The sequence below is a fragment of the Corvus hawaiiensis genome, chromosome 14 (genome assembly GCF_020740725.1).
Source record: "Corvus hawaiiensis isolate bCorHaw1 chromosome 14, bCorHaw1.pri.cur, whole genome shotgun sequence".
NCBI lineage: Eukaryota > Metazoa > Chordata > Aves > Passeriformes > Corvidae > Corvus > Corvus hawaiiensis.
Window position 1 is genome coordinate 2,001,844 of NC_063226.1, and position 21,762 is coordinate 2,023,605.

General features: G+C 43.6%; 1 protein-coding gene across 15 annotated transcripts in view; it reads left to right on the plus strand.

The window, feature by feature from the left end:
* LOC125333098 overlaps positions 1–7,651 on the plus strand; it is a 52,733-nt gene extending 45,082 nt beyond the window's left edge. For 13 of the 15 annotated variants that reach the window (XR_007206754.1, XR_007206752.1, XR_007206758.1 and 10 more), the window contains 2 exons: positions 1,428–1,532; positions 4,828–7,651. The gene's annotated coding sequence lies outside the window, so the exon portion shown is untranslated. Of the gene's footprint in view, positions 1–1,140; positions 1,169–1,427; positions 1,533–4,827 lie in introns of all 15 variants that reach the window. The other 2 variants (XR_007206763.1, XR_007206761.1) reach the window with 1 other exon arrangement.
* The last annotated feature ends 14,111 nt before the right edge of the window (positions 7,652–21,762 follow it).

Sequence of the window (21,762 nt, forward strand, 5' to 3'; positions counted from 1 at the left end):
CTGGGTCTCCAATAGAGCAGGAGTTCAGTGACTTTCTTACAAATTATTCTTCACTATATAGGCATTAAACTGACTTTTAAGTAGTGTACAGTTGCTGTCAGCTAAAATGCTGCTCAGAAATCTGAACGGGAAGGTGCCCTTAAGTCCTGTTGATTAGGATTAATGTTTTAAGTACTACCAGAAACTACATTTACAGTGCATAAAAGCAATCTTCAAGTGTAGCTGCAACACAGAATATTATTTAAAGGCTCAGACCCTCCAGTGGAGTATTTATGTTTTACCCTAATTTTGTAGAAAAATGTGAGGAAAAAAAAGATGTGTGACAAAATAGCAGATGAATGCACTGATTGTTTATGGTAGCAAACTTGTCTAGGGAGGAGAGTTTATCCAGGCTTTCCTTGGGATCTGCAACTTTACAAAAAAGAATTTTCATGTCAGGAATTTTTAAATTGATAAGTTAGGAACATCCTTCACCTTTTATGTTCTCTTCTTGTATTTAAACTTCTCATTGTGGATATAAAATACATCAAAGCAACCAAAATGGAAGATTTGGAATGAAGAATTCAGGAAAGAAAAAAAAGTCAACTTTAGTAAATAGCCTGCCATTCCATAATCTTTGAAAAAAGCTTTGACATGATATGCTTGTTAATTTTTATTTGAAATACTAATTTTTTTTTATCAAGATTTTTTTATCAGTTGATTCATGTCCTTTGTGCCAGAAGTCAATGTGAATTGTCAAAATAAGACACGGATTCTAAAACTACAGGAGTGAAGAAGAGATGAACATCTTTGTTCCTGTTTGATTATTTCAGCATATTTTTCTGTATAAAAATATCTATTTGATTTTAAATGATTTGATCCTCTTATTTTTTTTAACTTTTTCCTTTTTTTTTTTTAGGCTTCATTGGCAAAAATAGTTCTGTAGTTCTCTGTTCTTCTCAAGGACAGTGGAAATGAGTTTTTTATAATTTCTGAGTTTATGTTGTTCTCTTTTTAGGACTAATCCTTACAACATGAGTCTGACTGGCTTTTCAGATTTAAAAGTTTTCTGAGAGAGTGGAGAGAAGAAAGGTTATGTGAGAACAAGGATTGCATGTTAGTTTGATTTCCTTATGAAATAATGATGATTTCTTTTCCTAGATACTGCCTGCCAGAAAGATTTGAAGAGGTACTGAGCAGCAGTAAATAGAAACTCTTCGTGGATTTCAGTTTTGCATGTTTAAAAAGCCTTCACGTGAAGGAGCAGCCTGGAAAGTGAACGGACAATAATTGGTGCCAGAGAACCGGGAGGCTGAGTCAAACTCTCTGATTTGAATTTGATAGTTAATAGCTTGTTTTTGCAGTTGTTGGAATTTTTGTGGTGTTCTGTTGGTTTGTGTGTGTTTATACTTCTCCCTGTACTGAGAATGGTTTCTGTTCCCTCTCAGTGTTTCCTGTCATCCTGAACTGTATCACTTTCCTCACGCTTTTGAAACTTAAAGGATTTCTGAAAATCCTTCATTCACTGAGATCAAAAGCTTCTGTAAACCTGGGTAAGTCAGCTGCACTGGAGCTGTTTGAGGTAATATTGGTTGACAATCTACCTCCCAAATCTCGTTCTTGCCTAAAGTGTCTGAGCCAGTGATTTAAGCAATGTTACAAATTTGATCAGTGTTCTTATTTTTCACCTAGGTCTTACCCCTGCTGCTTTACCCTTGATTCAGTTCTCCTCTGACCAATTCTTCTTAAGAGGTAGTGGCTGTTTTCTGATCCCACTGAGCCCAAGTGGTTTGAAATTCACTTTTTTTTGAGAGAGTGATTTCTCCATGTTTAAATAGAAGTCATCATGAAGAAGGCAGTAGTGCTTCAGCAGGGATCGAGCTGAATATATTTCCTTCTGAGCTCAGTTAGCTTGTGCTCTTCAATTTCACTTGGAGCTATGACTACTATAACTGTAAAAAACAAAAAAAAGCAAGTTCCAAAGTCTTAGATGACCTTGAAGCATAGTTCTTTTTCAAAAACAGTGGCTTTAGGTGGGTATGATTGTTTGAAAAATGAATTGCAGATCTTCCCAATGTTGAGATGTTCCCAATTTGGATGCCCCTCTTATTTTAAGTGGTTTCTTGGGGTTCTATCTTCTGTTTTACAGGTAGATGAGGAACTGCTCCAAATGGTTTCTTTTCAAATATGACCTTTTATGGCTGGATTATATCTATCACAAACTCATATGATGATTTAGCTGAGATAGAGCACTGGGTTGTGCTACTGTGCCGGCACTGTTCCTGGACTCTAAGATCTGCCCACAGCTAGAGCCTGATTGCACACTCTGTCATGGAGAAATTTCAGGGAAAGACAAGCTTTCATTTGTGAAGCAAACAGAAAATCCTGTATGTTCATTTCAGCTGTTCCTGTAAGAGCAAAATAATCCCAGAAAATCGAAGAGGAATCAGAGGAGGCATCCTACTGCTCACCCACTTCATGCCTATCAGTCAATTTGTGTGAGGAGAGAAATAATATATGAAGAGTGTCTCCTCCGAAAAATATTTATGGCATGCTCATTCCTGCTTGTTTCCTTGCTTTATTTCATTTTGTTGTTGAAAGAAAAGGCTGACATATTCCTCTGTGGCTGATGTCTTTAGGAATATTCAGGGTAGTCCCACTGATTAAGATTTTCATATTAATACCAAAAGTAATCAGCATGAAATTGAAAAAAGAAACCCACCCTTTCTGTTTTGGCAATAAAAATACAGAATAAACAGCTTCTACCCATCTTAAGTGCATGATGGGTTAATCACTCATGAAGTAATCATTATCTTGCAAACATGACTTACAGCTCAGGGGAAATGGAAAATAAAATAAATACCATGCTGTTATTTTTCTTTATTCTTGGAAGACATTCTGTGGTGTCAGTGCACGCAGAGAATGTTGGACAAGTGTTTAAAGAGATTAAGCTACTGTTTGGGAAGGATTTTCAGAGAAAACTGGAAAAGCTATTATGCAGTGTGCTACTTCATGTTTCAGAAGGTTATAAAAACTTAGAGAATAGGTAACAAGACTGAATAAACAAATGCCTGCTGAACCCTGGGGGTGTTGGCTTCAATAAGAGAGACATAAGCCTTTAATTTTTAATACAAGTAATGTTTCTTTTAAGTACCACTTTTTGTGACATAACAACTGCAGATCATAGAAAAATATGGCTGAAGGAAGCTTTTTCAGCTTTTTCTTCAGTTTATTGCTCACCCATAAGAAAAGATCAATTAAACTATTTGTGATTAATATTTACTCTGTTTTCTAAATATCCTTTTTTAGCACCGTTGCTCCATGTTCCTCCCCCCTTTTTTTTTTCTCTTTTAAATTAGACTCTAAACCAGTCGACTGTACCAGGTTACAAACACATTATGGTTTGGAAATAAAAAGGGAAATTCATGAGAACCTTAGAGAACTTTACATAGTAAGTTGTGTATACAGTAAGAGTTTGACTTTTTAAACTCTGGCTCAAGGGGTATTTAGGGAGAAGAAGAAACGACTGCTAGAAATGTCTAAATTTTTATGCTTAACAATCTTTTGCTACAAACAACTGAACATTTCTAGCTATGTGTATCATCTGTCTTTGAAAAGGACCAGTCACTGAAATAGTTTTACAAAACGAGTCTTTGATCTTAGAAGGAAACAGGAATTGTGGACAAGCCCATTATTCTTTTAGTATCTCTCCCCACTTCCACACCTCCTCCCCAGTCAAATCCATTTGGAAAACAGGTGAAATTAGTGGAGCTTGATAATACTGAAGGATTGCCTTAAGAAAATCCTGTCTCTGTCCACCATTTGGGGCCTGTATGAGGAGCCAGGTGATGGGCACAGCAGAAACAAAGCCACAGAAGATCAGTGGAGATATGAGCAGAAGGTGAGGGCAGTTCTGTGGGAATGGGACTCAGTAATGTTGGGCTTAAAGATGCTGTCCTATTGTACTGAAATGGGCTCTGGGAGTGTCTGGAAAACATCACTAATGTGAGGAATAAAACAACAGAGCAATGCTGCTTGAAGGCCACTTTAAATACTTGTCTCTGAAAGCAAAATGTCTGTCAATCTTGGCATTAAAATCGGGCATCTCCTATCTGATGGGGTTTCTACGATTGTCAGCAATCACACTGTGATGACTTGTATCCATCAGCACTGGGGGAGTTAAATCAAGTGCAGTGGGCACTGGTAAGAGCCGTGGAGGGAGCCCCAGGTCAGTGCCAGTTTGTTACAATATTAGAGAGCGTCATGGTGGGTGCGTTTTTATGTCAGAAAGAGTCTCAGAGTTAAGTAGGATAACATTACTGTGTCAGGATAGTGGGACAATAAATGCATAACAGCTGTTATTAGACTCTCTAAGTACAAAATAAATCTGTTTCCAAGAACACCATTGTGAATGAGAAAAGGAGAGAGAGAATTATCCCTTGCTGGTAGCTGTTAGCATAGTGGGGTAAGCTGCTTTCCTCCTTCTTTCTGTTTCTCATGAGTTCTCCAGAAAAGGGACTCTAACACAGAGGTTGTTAGCTTGGCAGGAAAAGTCAGGTGTCCAATTTTTGTTAAGCTTGTTTTTACTCATGATTCAGTACACTGCATTTATGGCAAATAAACTGGTCCTTATGGCAGATTTGCACGGTATTTGCTCTTGATAAAAATGCTGGTTTTGCCCAATGTTTTGGAACCTCCAGAAAACTGGAGGCAAAAGGGCTCCCAGGCTACTTATATGCCTTTGTTGGTCTATTTGTAATTTTTACTACTTTTTAATTGATATCTGTACATTTCAATATTTAGCTACTGCACTGTTGCTCTTTATCCATTGCTCTCTCTTGTTTCCAGAATCTGGATGTATGAACTTGCAGTAAACCTTTTAAGTGATCACCCTGGGAAGAACAGTCAGTTCCATGTGAAAAAGCATTAAAGTCAGCTCATGTGATGCACACTTTTGGGTTCCCACTTCCCACAGGAACACATCAGAAGACAAAGTATGTTATTAAGTCAACCAAGCTCAAGTTTGTCTTACAATTTTTCCATTCATTGAAATGGGACGTGAATATTTTGTTTCCTAATCAGCACAATTACCCTGGAGCTCATGTTGCAGTGTGTCACCACAATGACAGCTCCCCCTGAATGACAACTCTCATCTGTAGTGAAAAATGACGGGATTTGTAAACCCAGGTTGTTTAAAGAAGACTCAGTTCTTGAGTGACTATTTCACAGTTAATCATTGCTGCATTTTTCAGTACACCTCGAATACACCTATTTCAGAACTGATCAATCTGGTCTGCTGAAAGGGACTTTAATGGTGCATAACAGGAGATTCTGTTTCAGCACCGACTAACAGAATATTGTTGATGGTAATTAGAGGATTCTCAGACACATTCTACACATTGGAAAATGTAATCTAGTAGAAAAATCAATAGTGATGGGTGACAAACTCTCTTATCATGCCTTTTGTTGTCACTTGGGCAGTTACTGTCACCACCCTCTTCCTAAAGGAGGCCTTAGTTTTTTTATGTAGCAGAAGCCACCACTTGTCTCTGAATGTGCATTTGCATGGAGCTCTGTTATGTATATATGTATTTATATATATATAAAATTCCATTTATCCTTAGGTTTCTTTAATGGCATCTGGCTTAAAAAAAGGAGAAATGAGTATTTTACACTCGTGAGCATGGGAAAGGAGTCTTGGACTGAAGGCTGACTGGGAAGCTCTCCTGTGGTTTTCATGCTCATGAATGTAGCCAGAAATCTGAATATAAATCACTGTAAGGTTTGGTAGGTACTTTAAACACAAGTTTTGGGAGTTCAATTTGTATCAGCAGTACATGGACTGTATGAATTTCAGATCTTGTGACAAGGGATCGACTCAGCAGTGTTTGGATGGCACCAGGCCTCTATTTGTACTTGCAGACCAGGGAAAATACTGCAAAATGTGTATCTAATGCTAAGAATAATATGATCCCTCCTCCCAAAATGAGGAAAATAACTGCCAACATCATAAGTGCTTCTGAACACTTCCAAAATGTTCAGAAAATCTGCAAATTGTCAGAAAATTTTACGGTGTACTATGGCAGAAATCTTGACATAAGTGTGCTGCAGACATCAAAAAGACTGATGCTGGTGTCACACTGATTTCATTTTCCTTTTGTTATATAAATATACACATAGTGCTTTAAAAATATTGGAGGTGATCTGCAGTGGTTCATAAAACCTTGCTGGTTTGCAAATCACTAAGATATTTTAACTGCTTTGCCTGGTTCTGAGTTAGTGTCTGCAGGCATCTTGCATTATATTATACCTTGGAATTGCATCTGAAAGTTGTGGATCTGCAACATTGATCCAGAAACTTGGTATTTCAGCTTGAAGGAAAAGAGCAACTTCTGTGTGGGGTCTGTGGTGTGAAATTCTGCTCGTGGTAACTTCAACAGCTTCTCCTTTGTTCAAAAAATGCTGATGGTTTTGTCTTTCCTCTGCACTTCAGTGGAAGGAGCTTTTTTTAGGCTCTTTACTTTCAGCTCTTCTTCTGAGATTCTTCTCTAGTGAATCATGCCACATCTTTTTGGTACCAAAATGCAGAGACTTTGAAAGAAGCACTGCTTCCTAGTGCATACATTTATACATTTTATTCACTATATATAGACATTCATGGTTGGTAAATATTTGATATGTTGGCAGTTGAAGAAGGTTTCTCTGGAAAGGATGACTGAAACTGGTGATGATTTTGAATTTCAAGTAATTAAATGATATTAAAATAATTTAACAAACATTAAATAATCTTAATGAATAAAAAAAAAATTTTAGTGTTCAGCAGTTAATGACCAAGAAAATTTGTTTTCAGCAGTTTAAGGGCATTTAAAATATTTCAACATTTTACAGTGTTAACGCTTTAATTATATTACTTAGGATAATAATAGGACATTTAACTTGCACTTCTGTTCCTTGCTTGCCTATAAGATTTCCCCCAGACATTTGGCATGGGACAGCTGAGTGTACCTAATTATCATTCCCAAGATCCAGTAACTCGTTTTTTCCCCCACCCCCATACTATATTTACCTTTCATGTGGTGGGTTATAAAAACTCTTACTCTGAGGGCTCACTAATCCATGTTTTAGCAGGCTGGGTTCAAAATGTTCTGCAGTCACAGATAGTCTTGCCTGGGCGTTTTACATAAAGCAAAGCCAAGTTTATGTAACAGAAACAGAATATGAGACGTATGGCAAATAGTATTTGTGATCCTTCTGCTCCCAAACTCTGCTACCTGAAACTTGGTTTGTTCTGTTTTGTTTCTTTTTGTGCTCCCTAATGAACGTTCCTCCTGTGTCCTAGGATAGCTGGTCACACGTAGATGGACCTGTGTGTGGTGAGTCCAGCAATTATTAGAACCACTTTAAATTAAAGCATTTCTTAGCACTGCTGACATGATGAGAGTAGATGACAAAACGTGCAATGAAATACTGTACCTTCAGAGAAGTGTAAAGTTGGTGTCATGTAACACTTGTTTGGTGATAGATAAGCTAATGTAATTGCACGGAATAAATGTCATCACCTGCATGAAGATAAATAGCTTTTCCTGCACTAGCATGCTTTTGCACATAAAATGCTGCCATTTTACCAGTTGTCCCCGTTATTTTGCCAAATAAATTTTTAATGGCCATAAAAGAAAAGTGTGATATGTCTGCTTAAGTGTTACAGTGTTAACAGAGGGCACTGCTGTGGTTCTATATAATTGAAATCAATGACATTGTTACCTGAAAAGTTGTTTTGTAGCACTGTTACTTGACAGAAATGTTGCTTATTTCCATTTCCTGACATATCTAAAAGTCAAAACGTGTGGAATCAGATGCACACGCATTATTAGCATGTGGATGGCTGGGATTTTATGCTCACAATGCTACCTTTTGCCATAAATACCTGAAATGGAGATCTGATGCGTTATCCTGCCAGACTGGGACATGAGGCTGTCACCTGGAAGGGTGGCACTGTGTGAGTGGAAATGTCAGCTCATTCTGTCCTGATAACAGCACTGCCAGGGCACAAGGATTTGCCAGGAGAAAAGTGTCTATAGCATATTGATGGTATAGAAGAAAGGTCAAAGAGTGTTATCAAAAAAGTTTAAAAATATTAGAGCAGTTTCAGAGGGTCTTTTATTATGAATTGGAAAGTGTTTCATGCACATGTAAAAGGGATAAAGTGAAGATATATATTGTAAATATGAAAATTGCTAAGAATTCTGGGCTAAGATGAGTTAACTGCTGGGCAACTACTTTTGCATCATATTTGCTAAGCTGATTTGGGGTCCAAAACCAGTTGTCTGAAATTTTTAACACAGATATAGTGATTGTCTGCATTTCATCTGACACACTGATATCCCAGACTTAATGAAAGCAGCATTTCTAACACTCCAGTGAACAAACCCAATATGTATTCAGATGAGGAATTAAATTACTTTCATTTTTGCTAAGTACTAGCTTTCCTGGACATGTTTGGACAGCTCCTTACTCATGTTACTCCTGTTTTGTGGAGAAATGGTTCTCGTTTTGCTTTTTGTAGCTAATAGTAATTTAACAGGTAATAGTTGGTGGCATTGGAAAATGGATTTTTTTTCTCTAGGTCTCTTACTGTAACTTTTCCCCTGTGAAACACCAGGAAAAACATAATTTCTCTTTTAGCGTCTTATGGAAATGTCTGAATGTCTGGGTGTGGGACACACTGTGTTTGGTAATCACAGGAGTGGGTCCAGCACAAGGGCAGCAGTTTATTCCTCCATGTGATTATCCCCAGTTTGTGCCAGTAAATAAGTAATGCAGTTTTTGGTGAGCACTAATTAGAGCAGTGGCAGCTGCACACTGTGTCCCGTGGTGCTGGGCTGCTGCCAGGCTGTGTGGGTGTGGTGTCAAGGCCTCCCTGCAGATGTTGTTTCAGATGACTTCAATCCTCACAACTGGCACATCCCCAGAGGAATTACGGAAGTCTTCTCAAATGAGTTAAATCAGCTTCTGTAGAAATCTCAAGGGGCTGGGTGGCACTTTCTGGGCAGTCAGGTTTGGGAAACTTTTCCCTGCCTGCACAGCACTGATTGTCCTCTATATACACGTCAGGAGTGCCCTCAGCAGGGCCTGATTATATGTGATAAGGAACAGAGAACTCATTTGGTTTTTCAGCTGCATATGCTTTTTAATTTCCCCCATAAGGAGATCTCTGTGAATGTGCTTTCACACAGCTCGTTGGATTACAGCCCAAACTGTGTTTTAATATTTGTGTTCCTGTAGCTGAAGGGGTCATCACTGATGTACTGGGACCCAGTAAGCACTCCAGTTAATGATGCAGAGCTTTCTGGCTTGGCTGGAAAGAGATGTTCCTATTCTTGCAGGAATACAATTCCACTGCCTGGCTGCTGATAGTCAGTAGAACATTGCCACCCTTTGGCCATAAAGCAAAGGCACACGGGGAGAGAAGCACATTATGCGAGTTGGGGATGCTGCACAAAACTATTTAAGAGTATATTAATTTGTAATGTAACTGCTCGGCAATGGGAGCCCAGTTGGGTGGAGGTTGTTGGCATCATTTCCTTTGCCTTAGTGTATTTCATACCACGGTGATGTGTTTAGAGAGAATATATTATGCTACGTACTAATTATGTTTTCCTGAGAACTGAATTGCATATGCATTGTGAAGATAGGATGAAGGCTACCATGGTTACCATTGTGCACCCAGGAACTTATTTTATACAGTGCCAATTAATCTGAGGTAATGCTTGAGAGAGAAGAACATTGAATAAGAAATGCTAATGTCTCAGCTGAAAAGATGGAAATTAGATAGAAAAGCACTGCTTTTATTGAAAATTATATGTCAGGGTCAGCATTTATAAATGAATCCACCTGTAAGACTAAAACCAACAGCTCTGCTTTACATTAAAAACCCTGTATCTCCCTAGGCCTAATTGACACACAGGACACTGCTGCTTTATCAAAGATATTCTCTCAATAGGAGTTTTTCCCTTCTCATGATTTTTAACAGCATATTCCTGCAGTTGAGACTATAATTGGGGATTATTGCTATGTCAGAAAGAGAGTGCATTTGCAGGATGCAAACACATCTAAACCTTATGCAGGTTACAGTTGCTTGGGATAAATCTTGTGCTTCTGGCCAAAGGCTTCCAGATGGTGGGAACTGGGTGTGGCACAGCTCTGACTCCTCCCTGCTCCTGGCAGCTCCCTTTGGCTCTTGGAGTGTTGCTGATGTGGCTGTTCAGTCACCTCTATCGCGTTTGCATGGCCAGGGTTTGGTGGCGAGGGGGATACGGGGGTGGCTTCTGCGGGAAGCTGCTGGAAGCTTTCCCAAGAAGCAGCTTCTGGGGAGCAGAGCCAAGGCTCCAGCGTGGAGCTGCTGCTGGATAAAGCTGAACCCATCAGTGACAGTGGCAGCACCTGTGGGCTGATGTGGGTAAGCAATGGCAAAGTCTCTGCACAGTGTACTAGTTTGAAAACAAACCAGTGGGAGGTACCAAGTCAGAATAACAATTTAATTGGGAAATTAAAGAAAAGGAAAAAACTAAAAGAAAACACTGGTTCAAACTGACAGAGTCAAGATACAACCTGACACCCTATTAGTCAGGGTCGTGTCAGCAGTCCTTTGAAGCAGTGATCCTGTAGGAAAAGGGTCTGCTCTTCCTCAGAAGGTCCAGTGGTGGCTGTGTAGCTCCTGTCCTCTGGAAATCCAGTGGGAAGGGTGTCTCTGGTGCTCAGAATCTCAGATTATATCCACGATGGGATGCTTGGTTCCTCCCTCTGGGTGGAGCATCTCACAATGGGGTAATGAGGCATGAGGCCAAGTGTTGATTAGGCTCATTAACAGAAGATAGTCCGGAGGGAGTTATCTCTGAGTCAGGCGGCAGGACAATGATGGGCAATTAACAGAAAGATAGTCTGGGGGGAGGAGGCAAGGAAACACTGCCCCACCTGATTTCAACGGCTCATGAGGATGGTAATAGAATACACTGCAACCCAGGACACACAGGAGCAGCTGCAGCCAGGGAAGAGAGCCGTGAGAATACGGGAGAAACAGCCCTGCAGAGCCCAGGGCGGTGCAGAAGGAGGGGCAGGAGCTGCTCCAGGCTCCAGAGCAGAGGTTCCCCTGCAGCCCCTGGTGCAGCCCATGCAGAGGCAGCTGGGATCCACCTGCAGCCCCTGGAGGAGCCCACACTGAGCCGGGGGATTCCTGAAAAAAGCTCTGTCCCCATGGGAAGCCCACACTGGAGCAGGCTTGCTGGCAGGGTCTGTGGCTCTGTAGGGTACCCACACTGGAGCAGCCTGTTTCTGAAGGACTGCATCCCATGGAGAGGGACCCATGCTGGAGCAGTTTGGGAACAGCTGCAGCCCAAGGAAAGGGCTCAGTATTGGAGCAGCTCTTTTGATCATTAATTTTTACCATGTTACAAAATGTACATGACACTGAACGTTTAATCCTTAGAAGAAATCCTTCCATTCCTTTTGGTTCCCTACAGTGCATGACCAGTTGGATTGGAGTTAACTTGGCTGGTGTTCTGCTGAGGCAGATGAGGGAATCCTGCTATTGTTCATTCTGCTAGCTGAGCAGCATCACATTCTGTGGGACTGGCAATTTTTGGCAAAAGAGTAATGGTAACAAACAGCTGGGAGGCAGCAACTTCAGCTCCCACAGATGTCCCAGCAGTGAATAGCTGCTCGAGGCAGCAGCTTTGATATTTAAGTGATGGAATGTTTATCTTACCGGAAATTTAACTACTGAAATGCATTCGTACCTTTGTCCAAGTGTTACTCATTAAACATAGTCCATTGGCTTATGTGACTTGTAAGTATATTGTTACTATCTTTCATTAAAAACTGATTTGCTGTGCATAGTAAAGCATGCCAATGAAAATAAAAGTAAAGCTTTTTCATCAAAATCCCTTGTTAAAAGAGAATATTTCTTCTAAGGAGATATTTACTAGCCAAATATTTTGGAAAATGATCAGCTGCTGATTCAGATCCTATGTATTAAACTTTGTGTTGAACTAAAGAAGAGCTGCACAGATGTGTAACAAAGAATCAAGGGCATTTCTGCATCTCTGCTGAAGCAAGTTCACATTTAATAATCAAATTCTTGGCAGGAATATTTCTACAACCTGTGTCAGTGGAGCATGTATGAGCTTAGAAAGGAGGTTTATATAATTATCTCATTATCTAATTTCAATAATAAAATAATTGAGTTGCCTAAATGCCTATCAGTGGAAAACCAATGGAAATGGTGGATCGGGAGGTGTCAATGGAAACCTTAACTTGTCGGTCTGATGGAATCTGCCTGATCTCTGAACTACTCTCCTTCCTGGGTGAAATGTTTGCTTTCTATTAGTTTTTGTTAGGATGCTAATAAAATGTTAGAACGAGTGATTTCATTTTCTCATTATAAACCCCCTTTGCAGGTCTCCCTTTGTCTCTGGCAGCAGCAAAGTTGACTTGTGAGGCCAACACTGCCCCTGACCAGGTAAATAAACACCTGAGGCTCCAGGCAGGTCAGTGGCTGCCTTTGCTTGCAGGGCAGTTTTGGCAGGAGCAGATTTTGGATATGGATACATCAGGCAAGGTGGGTGAGGCATTCTGAGAGCATCTGGTTCTCTGGATGGGTGGACACACAGATGGAGGAGTTCTGAGTGACTGAACAGCACCGGGGTTATTCAGCAAGCTGGCACAAATTTGTTTCTCTGTGAGGAAGCCTGCAGTGGAGCTGGAGGCCATTCCAGCTGAAAACCTGGATCTGAGAGGATGGAAGGTGGTAGGGAAATACAAAGAACGCTATATTAATGAATATTAATTTTAGAAGACTAGCTTTTAAATTAAAATCTTAAGATAAGTAGTTATAGAGGGAGTTTATACATTAGGAAGAAGTAGGACATGGTATAAAAGCACCTTGCCTCATTTGCAATCCAAATGAAAACATGCAAAATGGTTTTTTGCAATTTTGGATACTCTTATAAATTAGGACTCATCCTACAAGCAAAAATCATTACAATAGGACCAAAAAAAAATTGTCTGCTTGACAATAGCTGTCACAGGATAGTGTCTGCTAAATTATATTCAAATTGATGAAATGTATTGATTATTTACGTGTTGAATAACACATGGAATTATCCTTGTGAAGGAGGCTAGCCATTGCTTCTAATGGCATTAGCTTATCCATCCTACCTCTTCTGGTTTCCCAGTTTATAAATTCCCTGATTTTTGGCAACTTTTGGTTTTGTACTTGGGCTGTATAATTTAGCATCATAAATAGCTGAGACTGGCAAGCAATGTGTAACTGATAATGTATCCAGCAGCTTCTTTTATGTTCTGGAGTAATTGTAAACAAGAATAAAACTGATTATTTCAGCAAACAGTCACAGAAATTGGTTTTAATTTTAGATTTTTGCCTACAGCCAATAGAAAGAGGATGGTACTTTGCATTGGTTAATCTTTGCTGAGGATGGAAGGAGCCAAGAACTACCATAACTTCACTTACAAAGGATTCCCATGGATCTGTTGTGCAGCACACTGTGTGACTGTGCAAAAAGAGGTGGATTTGCGTGCAAGCTCATCCCCTCACTGCTGAGCACTTTGTGTATCCATTCTCCAGGAAAGATGCACTCTGTTGTCATGTTTGATTGTTAAGAGGTTTTACGAGGTTTCTTGAGGCTTAACTCCATTTGGAATGACTTCAAGGTTGTTCTGCCCTCAAGGCAGAAGCATCAAGGCTCTCCTGCTCTCACTGAAGCATGTGTAACGTCGAGCAAGTCAGTGCTGCCAGTGAACTCAATTCTTCAGTGTGCGAGGAAGGAGAATCCCAGTGAGCAGAGTTTTGCTCATTTACTCCCTGCAGAGAAATGACATTTGTTCTCCACAGCATTTTCTCTTGAGAGGACCAGTTATTGGCTTATGTCACAAGCAGTCTACCATTCCTCAGTGATTTATTCCTCCAGGCATACACGGATCCCTTTCAATACTTGGTGATCCAAATTTCACTCTTATTGATTGTAGGAGTGTGTGGTGGCTGTGAGAACAGAAATTGTTCTTGAGTGTGTGTTAAAGTTCACCTGGTTTTCTTTCCGGTGCAGTGCTGCAAGGTGTAGTGTGTGTATGTACACACATACTCGTGCTTATAGGGATAAAAGCCTTCAGTAGCCTTTTGTATTCACTAGCTGACACTAATTCTAGTCAGGCCCCTGCCACTGGTACAGAGCTGGTCAGGATAATCAGAATAGAAATAGATAATCAGAATGGCAAAAGTTCCTCTTTTTCCTTTACCTACTACAGCTGGTTTGAGGGTAAGCACAGAGAGCGTATGTAAAAACCAGACAATATTATATTAGCCTGTACATTGTTATGTGTATGCTAACTTTTTTGTTGCATTGAGGGTGATTAAAACAACCAAATTGGAGACAGAAAGCAAAAACTAAGAATGAGAAAGTGATGTCAAAATTTGATGGCAAGCATATGGGTATGCCTACATCTCTTATAGCCCTGTTACGGGATTTCTCTGGTGACATTGCATTGATTGCACTCCTGGAATAAAACCAGTGTTCTCTCTTCTGGGTGCAGTGTTAGTATTTCTGCTCTTTGTTGCTCTCTGAAGGAGCCATTTAGAGATGAACCGGATAAGAAAGCAGTAAAATAGTTCAATGCCGTGGTAGCTGTTGTGGTGAGCAAACCTTGTTAGCTTGGCTTGGGCCAAGGGCCACTTCAATGTCCAGAGCACACTCAGGGTGCCACGGTCACCGGGGACTCACCACTGGCTGGGACTGGCACTGGTACTTTTGAGGCCCTTCTCTATTGCAATGCAGTTTTTCCAGGCTTGAGCATGAGGGGGAAAATATATAATTCAAAAATAATCAAAAAGAATGAGAAGGTGACCCACTGATGAACTTAGTCCAGCCTTGACTCATTGGTTTTTTAGCCTTGCTAGTTAAATTTACTAAGGCAACAGTTCTGGTGCTTTACACAGTACATTAAACAGCTTAATCATACTGTCCTCTCTCGCATTCATAAATTTAGTGTTTGTATTCCTCAGGCAGCTGTTTTCTTCTCTTGCTCTACTTTAGTTCTTCTTCAGAATACAAATTCCAGCTCATTTCCATTTTTTCCAGACCTAAGACTTTAAAGTTTTGTTCTACTGTTTGGTTTTTAACCCTTTAGACCAAAATTTGAGTGGTTTTTTTTATTTTTCAAATAAAATATTCCTTTGCTGTTAAATATTTCCCAGTATTCTTGATCATCCTTCTGGAAGGAGGGTCTTCTGGGACAGTATCTGAGACAGAAGAGCTTGTTCCTTCTCTTGAATTTGACTTGATTGCTTTCATGCAGAACTAATTGCCATGTTTTCACAGGTAAGTCCTCATTCTGGGTGCACCTCAGTTTTTACACATCAAAGAATAAAGCAGACTTCAGAGATGGAACTTTTAAGATGGGAATTAATAGGGTCTGTGCTTTGTCCTTCAGAAAACTTTAGACCTAAAGTATTCTGAATTTGGCAGTTGAAAATTTTGGTAATAGTGGCAGATACTGATAACACCCCTTCCCCTTCTTCCCCCTTAGCTCCAGGCCGAACTTCTGCACACTGAAGTCTGCTTCTCTTTAAAACCCGACAAAGATTGCTCAAGGGTGGTAAGTTTAAATATCAGGCTTAGATCAAACAATTTAAAATGAATATTGTTTATCAAGACTTTTTTTTTTTATTAAACTCTGGACTTGTAAATTCTGTGAAGGCTGGGAGTACACAAAGAGATCAGATGTGCCCTGGGTGACCCCAGCTGACCAAAGGGATATCCCAGACCATGGCATCATGCTCAGCAATGAAAGCTCAGAGCACACAGGAAGGGAGGACATTCACAGTTCTGTCCTTTGCCTTCCCAGGGATCTGGTGCATCGATGGAGCCCTGCTTTGCAGAACAGGGGTTTGGGAGGCCTCACCTGCTCCATCTGGAAAGTCATTGCAAGGACCCTTGTGAGAAGCTCTTGTTGCCACCCAGGCAGCCACCAACCATCCTGGGAGAGACTTGGCTCCAGCAGGTAGGTGTTACTATGCCGAGATGGTGATAAGTTTTATTATCATAATTCACTTAAACAAGCAGTGTCTGTGCAGTGAGGGGTGAGCACAGGCTGCAGCATTTCACAGGTTAGAGATGAATTTTCTACTCCTCCTTTGCTTTAACCCACTGCAGAAGCAAACTGCAAACTGCTGACAGACCTTGAGACATTGCATTTCTTCTGTGCTTACTCAAGGAATGGTGTGTGACTGTCTCGGTTTTGAAAGACAGGTGTCTGCTAAGGAAGGCAGAGGCCCCCCTTTTCCCTCCAAGTTATTATATTTTGAAATCAAGGGCCTTTAGGCAAAGATGTGGGAAATAGGAATAACAGTTCTTTACTATATATATATATGTATATAACCAGTCAAACAAAACAACAACAACTATGGCAGTAACAGCAATCACAAACCCAGTCCCAGCCTTCTCGGCTGTCAGGCTATTTCCCCTCGGGTGCAGTTCCGCTCGCAGCCGGCAGGGGCGCTGGCGGCTCCCGGTGAGCAGGGCAGGTGCGATGGTTCCCCCGCGGCTGCAGGGGGCGCTCCGGAGCGAGCTCGGGAAACCCGCGGCTCTGGTGCCCTGGGATCCCGGGAAGGGATGGAACAAAGGCTTCACAAACCCCTGGGCAGCTGATCCCGGGCTCTCAGGAACAGCAGGCTGGAATGGCAGGGACGAACGCAAATCCCGGGTGGCAGACGAGATGTATCCAGATGGGAAAAAACCACGGAGGCCCAGGCAGGCAGGGTGAGCAGGGCTACAGCGTAGTGAAAGCTCGAAGCAGCAGCGGAGCAGGACAGCCACAGCTCGGTCTCCAGCAGGGCAGGGAAAAGCGGCTTTTGGGGTCCCGGCGTTGCTTCCAGCAGGAAGAAAGAACGGCCAAGAAGAAAGAAGCAGCAGCTCCTTTCTCTGCAGCTTCTCTCTCCGGACGCTCAGAGCGAACTGCCCCCACACCCAGGTGTAGACAAAAGAGTAGCCAGGCCCGCCCCACTCCCCTTTTTGTCTTTCTTAAGTACAGCTATTTGTCCCCTAGCAACATGCATATGGGAGAAAATTCCTTTAACAGGAAAACCTAAGACTAAACTAAAACCCCAACATTATCCACCCCGAATTTTTTCCCATACTAACATGTTACATGAAACTTAACTTTTTTTTAACCATATAAATCTATGCATCACCCAGATTATATACAAATATACATGCTGATATTGATACAAGTGCAGAGCCATGGGTAGTTCACCCTAAAACAAGGTCCTCTTGAGGTAAGCATCGGGTCTCTCCATCCTTTTGCATCACCCACCAGGTGCAACCTGGTCCCTGAGCAAAAACAACCCCACGGATGGGTTTGTCTTTGCTCAAGGCAGACTTTACCCAAACAGTTTTTCCAAGCATACCTCTCATGTGCACCACCGGAACCTTATCTCCATCTGTTGTTTGTAGGGGTTTGGATTGGGCAGGGCCTGCTCGGCTGGTGGAACCTCGAGTGTTAACTAACCAGGTGGCTCTTGCTAAATGCATCTCCCAGTTTTTGAAAGTCCCCCCACCCAGTGCCTTCAAGGTGGTTTTAAGCAGTCCATTACACCGCTCAACCTTCCCAGCTGCTGGTGCATGGTAAGGGATGTGGTACAGCCACTCAATGCCATGTTCTCTAGCCCAGGTGTTTATAAGGCTGTTCTTGAAATGAGTCCCATTGTCAGACTCGATTCTCTCAGGGGTGCCATGCCTCCAAAGGACTTGCTTTTCCAGGCCCAGGATGGTGTTCCGGGCAGTAGCATGAGGCACAGGGTAGGTCTCCAGCCACCCAGTGGTGGCTTCTACCATTGTGAGCACATAGCGCTTGCCTTGGCGGGTTTGAGGCAGTGTGATGTAATCAATCTGCCAGGCCTCCCCATACTTGTATTTGGACCATCGCCCGCCATACCACAGAGGCTTCACCCGCTTGGCCTGCTTGATCGCAGCGCATGTCTCACAGTCATGGATCACCTGGGAGATACTGTCCATGGTTAGATCCACCCCTCGGTCTCGTGCCCACTTATAGGTGGCATCTCTGCCCTGATGGCCTGAGGCATCATGGGCCCATCGAGCTAGGAACAGTTCTCCTTTATGTTGCCAATCCAAGTCTATCTGGGACACCTCTATTTTCGCAGCCTGATCTACCTGTTTGTTGTTATGATGTTCTTCATTAGCCCGGCTCTTGGGGATGTGAGCATCTACATGACGGACCTTCACGGATAGCTTCTCTACCCGAGTGGCAATGTCTTTCCACTCTTCAGCAGCCCAGATTGGTTTTCCTCTGCGCTGCCAGTTTGCCTTCTTCCACCTTTCCAGCCAACCCCACAGAGCATTGGCTACCATCCATGAATCGGTGTAGAGGTAGAGCTTTGGCCACTTCTCTCTTTCAGCTATGTCCAGAGCTAATTGGACAGCTTTGAGCTCAGCAAATTGGCTCGATCCACCTTCTCCTTCAGTGGCCTGTGCAACTTGTCGTGTGGGGCTCCATACAGCGGCTTTCCATTTCCGGCTAGCGCCTACAATTCGGCAGGAACCATCAGTGAAGAGGGCGTATTGTCTTTCACTCTCTGGTAGCTCGTTATATGGTGGGGCTTCTTCGGCACGTGTCACCTGCTCCTCTTCTTCTTCAGAAGATAACCCAAAAGTCTCACCTTCTGGCCAGTTTGTAATTATTTCCAAGATCCCAGGGCGACTTGGGTTTCCAATTCGGGCGCGCTGCGTGATGAGGGCAATCCATTTGCTCCAAGTAGCGTCGGTGGCGTGATGCGCGGAGGGAACCTTTCCTTTGAACATCCACCCCAGCACCGGTAGTTGGGGTGCCAGGAGGAGTTGTGCCTCAGTGCCGATTACTTCTGAGGCAGCCTGGACTCCTTCATAAGCTGCCAGGATTTCCTTCTCGGTGGGAGTGTAGTTGGCTTCAGATCCTCTGTAGCTTCAGCTCCAGAATCCCAGTGGTCGGCCCCGAGTCTCACCAGGCACCTTCTGCCAGAGGCTCCAGGACAGACCATTGTTCCCGGCTGCAGAGTAGAGCACGTTCTTCACCTCTGGTCCTGTCCTGACTGGGCCAAGGGCTACGGCGTGAGCAATTTCCTGTTTGATCTGAGTGAAGGCTTGCTGCTGTTCAGGGCCCCAGTGGAAATCATTCTTCTTGCGGGTAACCAGGTAGAGAGGACTCACGATCTGGCTGTACTCGGGAATGTGCATCCTCCAGAAACCTATAGCACCTAGGAAAGCTTGTGTTTCCTTCTTGTTGGTCGGCGGAGACATTGCTGTGATCTTATTGATGACCTCAGTGGGAATCTGACGTCGTCCATCTTGCCACTTTACTCCCAGGAACTGGATCTCTCGGGCAGGTCCCTTGACCTTGCTCTTCTTGATGGCAAAACCAGCTTGCAGGAGAATTTGAATTATTCTCTCTCCTTTCTCAAACACTTCGGTTGCAGTGTTCCCCCACACAATGATGTCATCAATGTACTGCAGATGTTCTGGAGCCTCACTCTTTTCTAGTGCAGTCTGGATCAGTCCATGACAGATGGTGGGACTGTGCTTCCACCCCTGGGGCAGTCGGTTCCAGGTGTACTGCACGCCCCTCCAGGTGAAGGCAAACTGAGGCCTGCACTCTGCTGCCAGAGGAATGGAGAAGAATGCATTGGCAATGTCAATAGTGGCGTACCACTTTGCTGCTTTGGACTCCAGCTCGTACTGGAGCTCCAACATGTCTGGCACGGCAGCGCTCAGCGGTGGAGTCACTTCATTCAGGGCACGATAGTCCACAGTCAATCTCCATTCCCCGTCAGACTTGCGCACAGGCCAGATGGGGCTGTTGAAGGGTGAGTGGGTCTTGCTGACCACCCCTTGACTCTCCAGCTCGCGGATCATCTTGTGGATGGGGATCACAGCATCTCGATTTGTCCGATACTGCCGGCGGTGCACTGTCGAGGTGGCAATTGGCACTCGTTGCTCTTCCACTTTCAGGAGCCCAACTGCAGAAGGATTCTCAGATAGTCCAGGCAGGGTGTTCAATTGCCTAATGCCCTCTGCCTCCACAGCAGCAATCCCAAATGCCCACCTGAGTCCTTTTGGGTCTTTGTAGTAGCCATTCCGGAGGAAGTCTATGCCCAGAATACACGGGGCCTCTGGGCCGGTCACAATCGGATGCTTTTGCCACTCCTTCCCAGTCAGGCTCACCTCAGCTTCCAAAAGGGTCAACTGCTGTGATCCCCCGGTCACCCCAGCGATGGATACAGGTTCTGCCCCCACATGTCCCGATGGCATTAAAGTACATTGTGCCCCAGTATCAACCAATGCATCATATTTTTGTGGCTCTGATGTGCCAGGCCATCGGATCCACACCGTCCAGAAAACTCGGTTCTCCCGTGCCTCTTCCTGGCTAGAGGCAGGGCCCCTCTAGCCCTGATTATCATTCTTTCCCTGGGCGTACATGCTCGAGGTACCTTCAAGGGGATCCGACATATCATCCTCCCTTCTGTAATACCTGGCAGCTCGGTCACGGGAGGCTGAGGCTACCTTCACCTTAGCGGAACCCCCTCGGTTAGTGCCTCCCTCCTTGAGTTCACGCACCCGCGCTGCCAGGGCAGAGGTGGGTTTCCCATCCCACCTTCTCATGTCTTCCCCATGCTCACACAGGAAAAACCACAGCTCAGCTCGTGGGGTGTACCCTCTCTCTCTAGCAGGGGGACGACGGGCTCTGACTTGGGGGCCTGTGACTCGCACTGGTGCCACACTGACCCTCTTCATCTCCTCCCTCATCTCCTCCATCTTCTCCTTCATCTCCTCTTTGAGGTCCTGGACCACAGCAGAGACATGAGCTTTCAGCGGGCCATTGATCATGCTGTCATAATGCCTGAGCCTGTTGGCAACAGAGCCCACTGTTTCTCGGGTATTGTCAGCATCAATCGTTGCAATGAAGGTGGTGTATTGCGATGGCCCTAGCCTTGCCAGGTTCCACATCATCTGTCCTGTGCACCTGACCTTATCGGGGTCATTATCATGCTGTCCATCCTTCCCAAAGAGTACCTCTAATATTGCCACCTCTCTTAGCTGTTGGATCCCTTGCTCGAGTGTCTTCCACTGCATTCTATGATGATACTCCTGCATTCTTTCTTTGTGAATGAACCTTTCTCTCACACTCATTAAGAGCCGCTCCCAGAGAGAGAGAGAGGCCCTGGCTCCCTCACAAATATCTGGTCCACACCTGGGTCCTGGGTCAACGATCCCAGATACCTTGCCTCACCACTATCCAGTTGCACACTTGTGCCCATAAGGTCCCAAACCCGAAGCAGCCAGGTGGTATAAGGCTCACGCCCCCTTCGCACAATGTCGTTTCGCATAGCACGGAGACTGTCGTGCGACAGGGACTCAGTAATGATTTCTGGCTCTGGCTCTCCTGCTGGTTGTGAGGGCCCTGGTTGCCCATCATCATTAACTGGTCGTACTGATTTGGTCTTATACTTCCTCCTTTGCACAGGGGCGACTGCTGCTGGCTGTGGTTGTCCTTGTGGTTCAGCTGAAGCCTGGACGGTTGTAACATCCGTGGGTTCCACTGCTGCACCATCGGACTCACCCTCTTTGGGGCAGGGAGAGGGTTTTTCACTAGCTGAGGAGGTGTATTCCCTTAGCAATTGGCATATCTCCTGGCGCACCTGGCCCATCTCCTGGCACATCTCCTGGC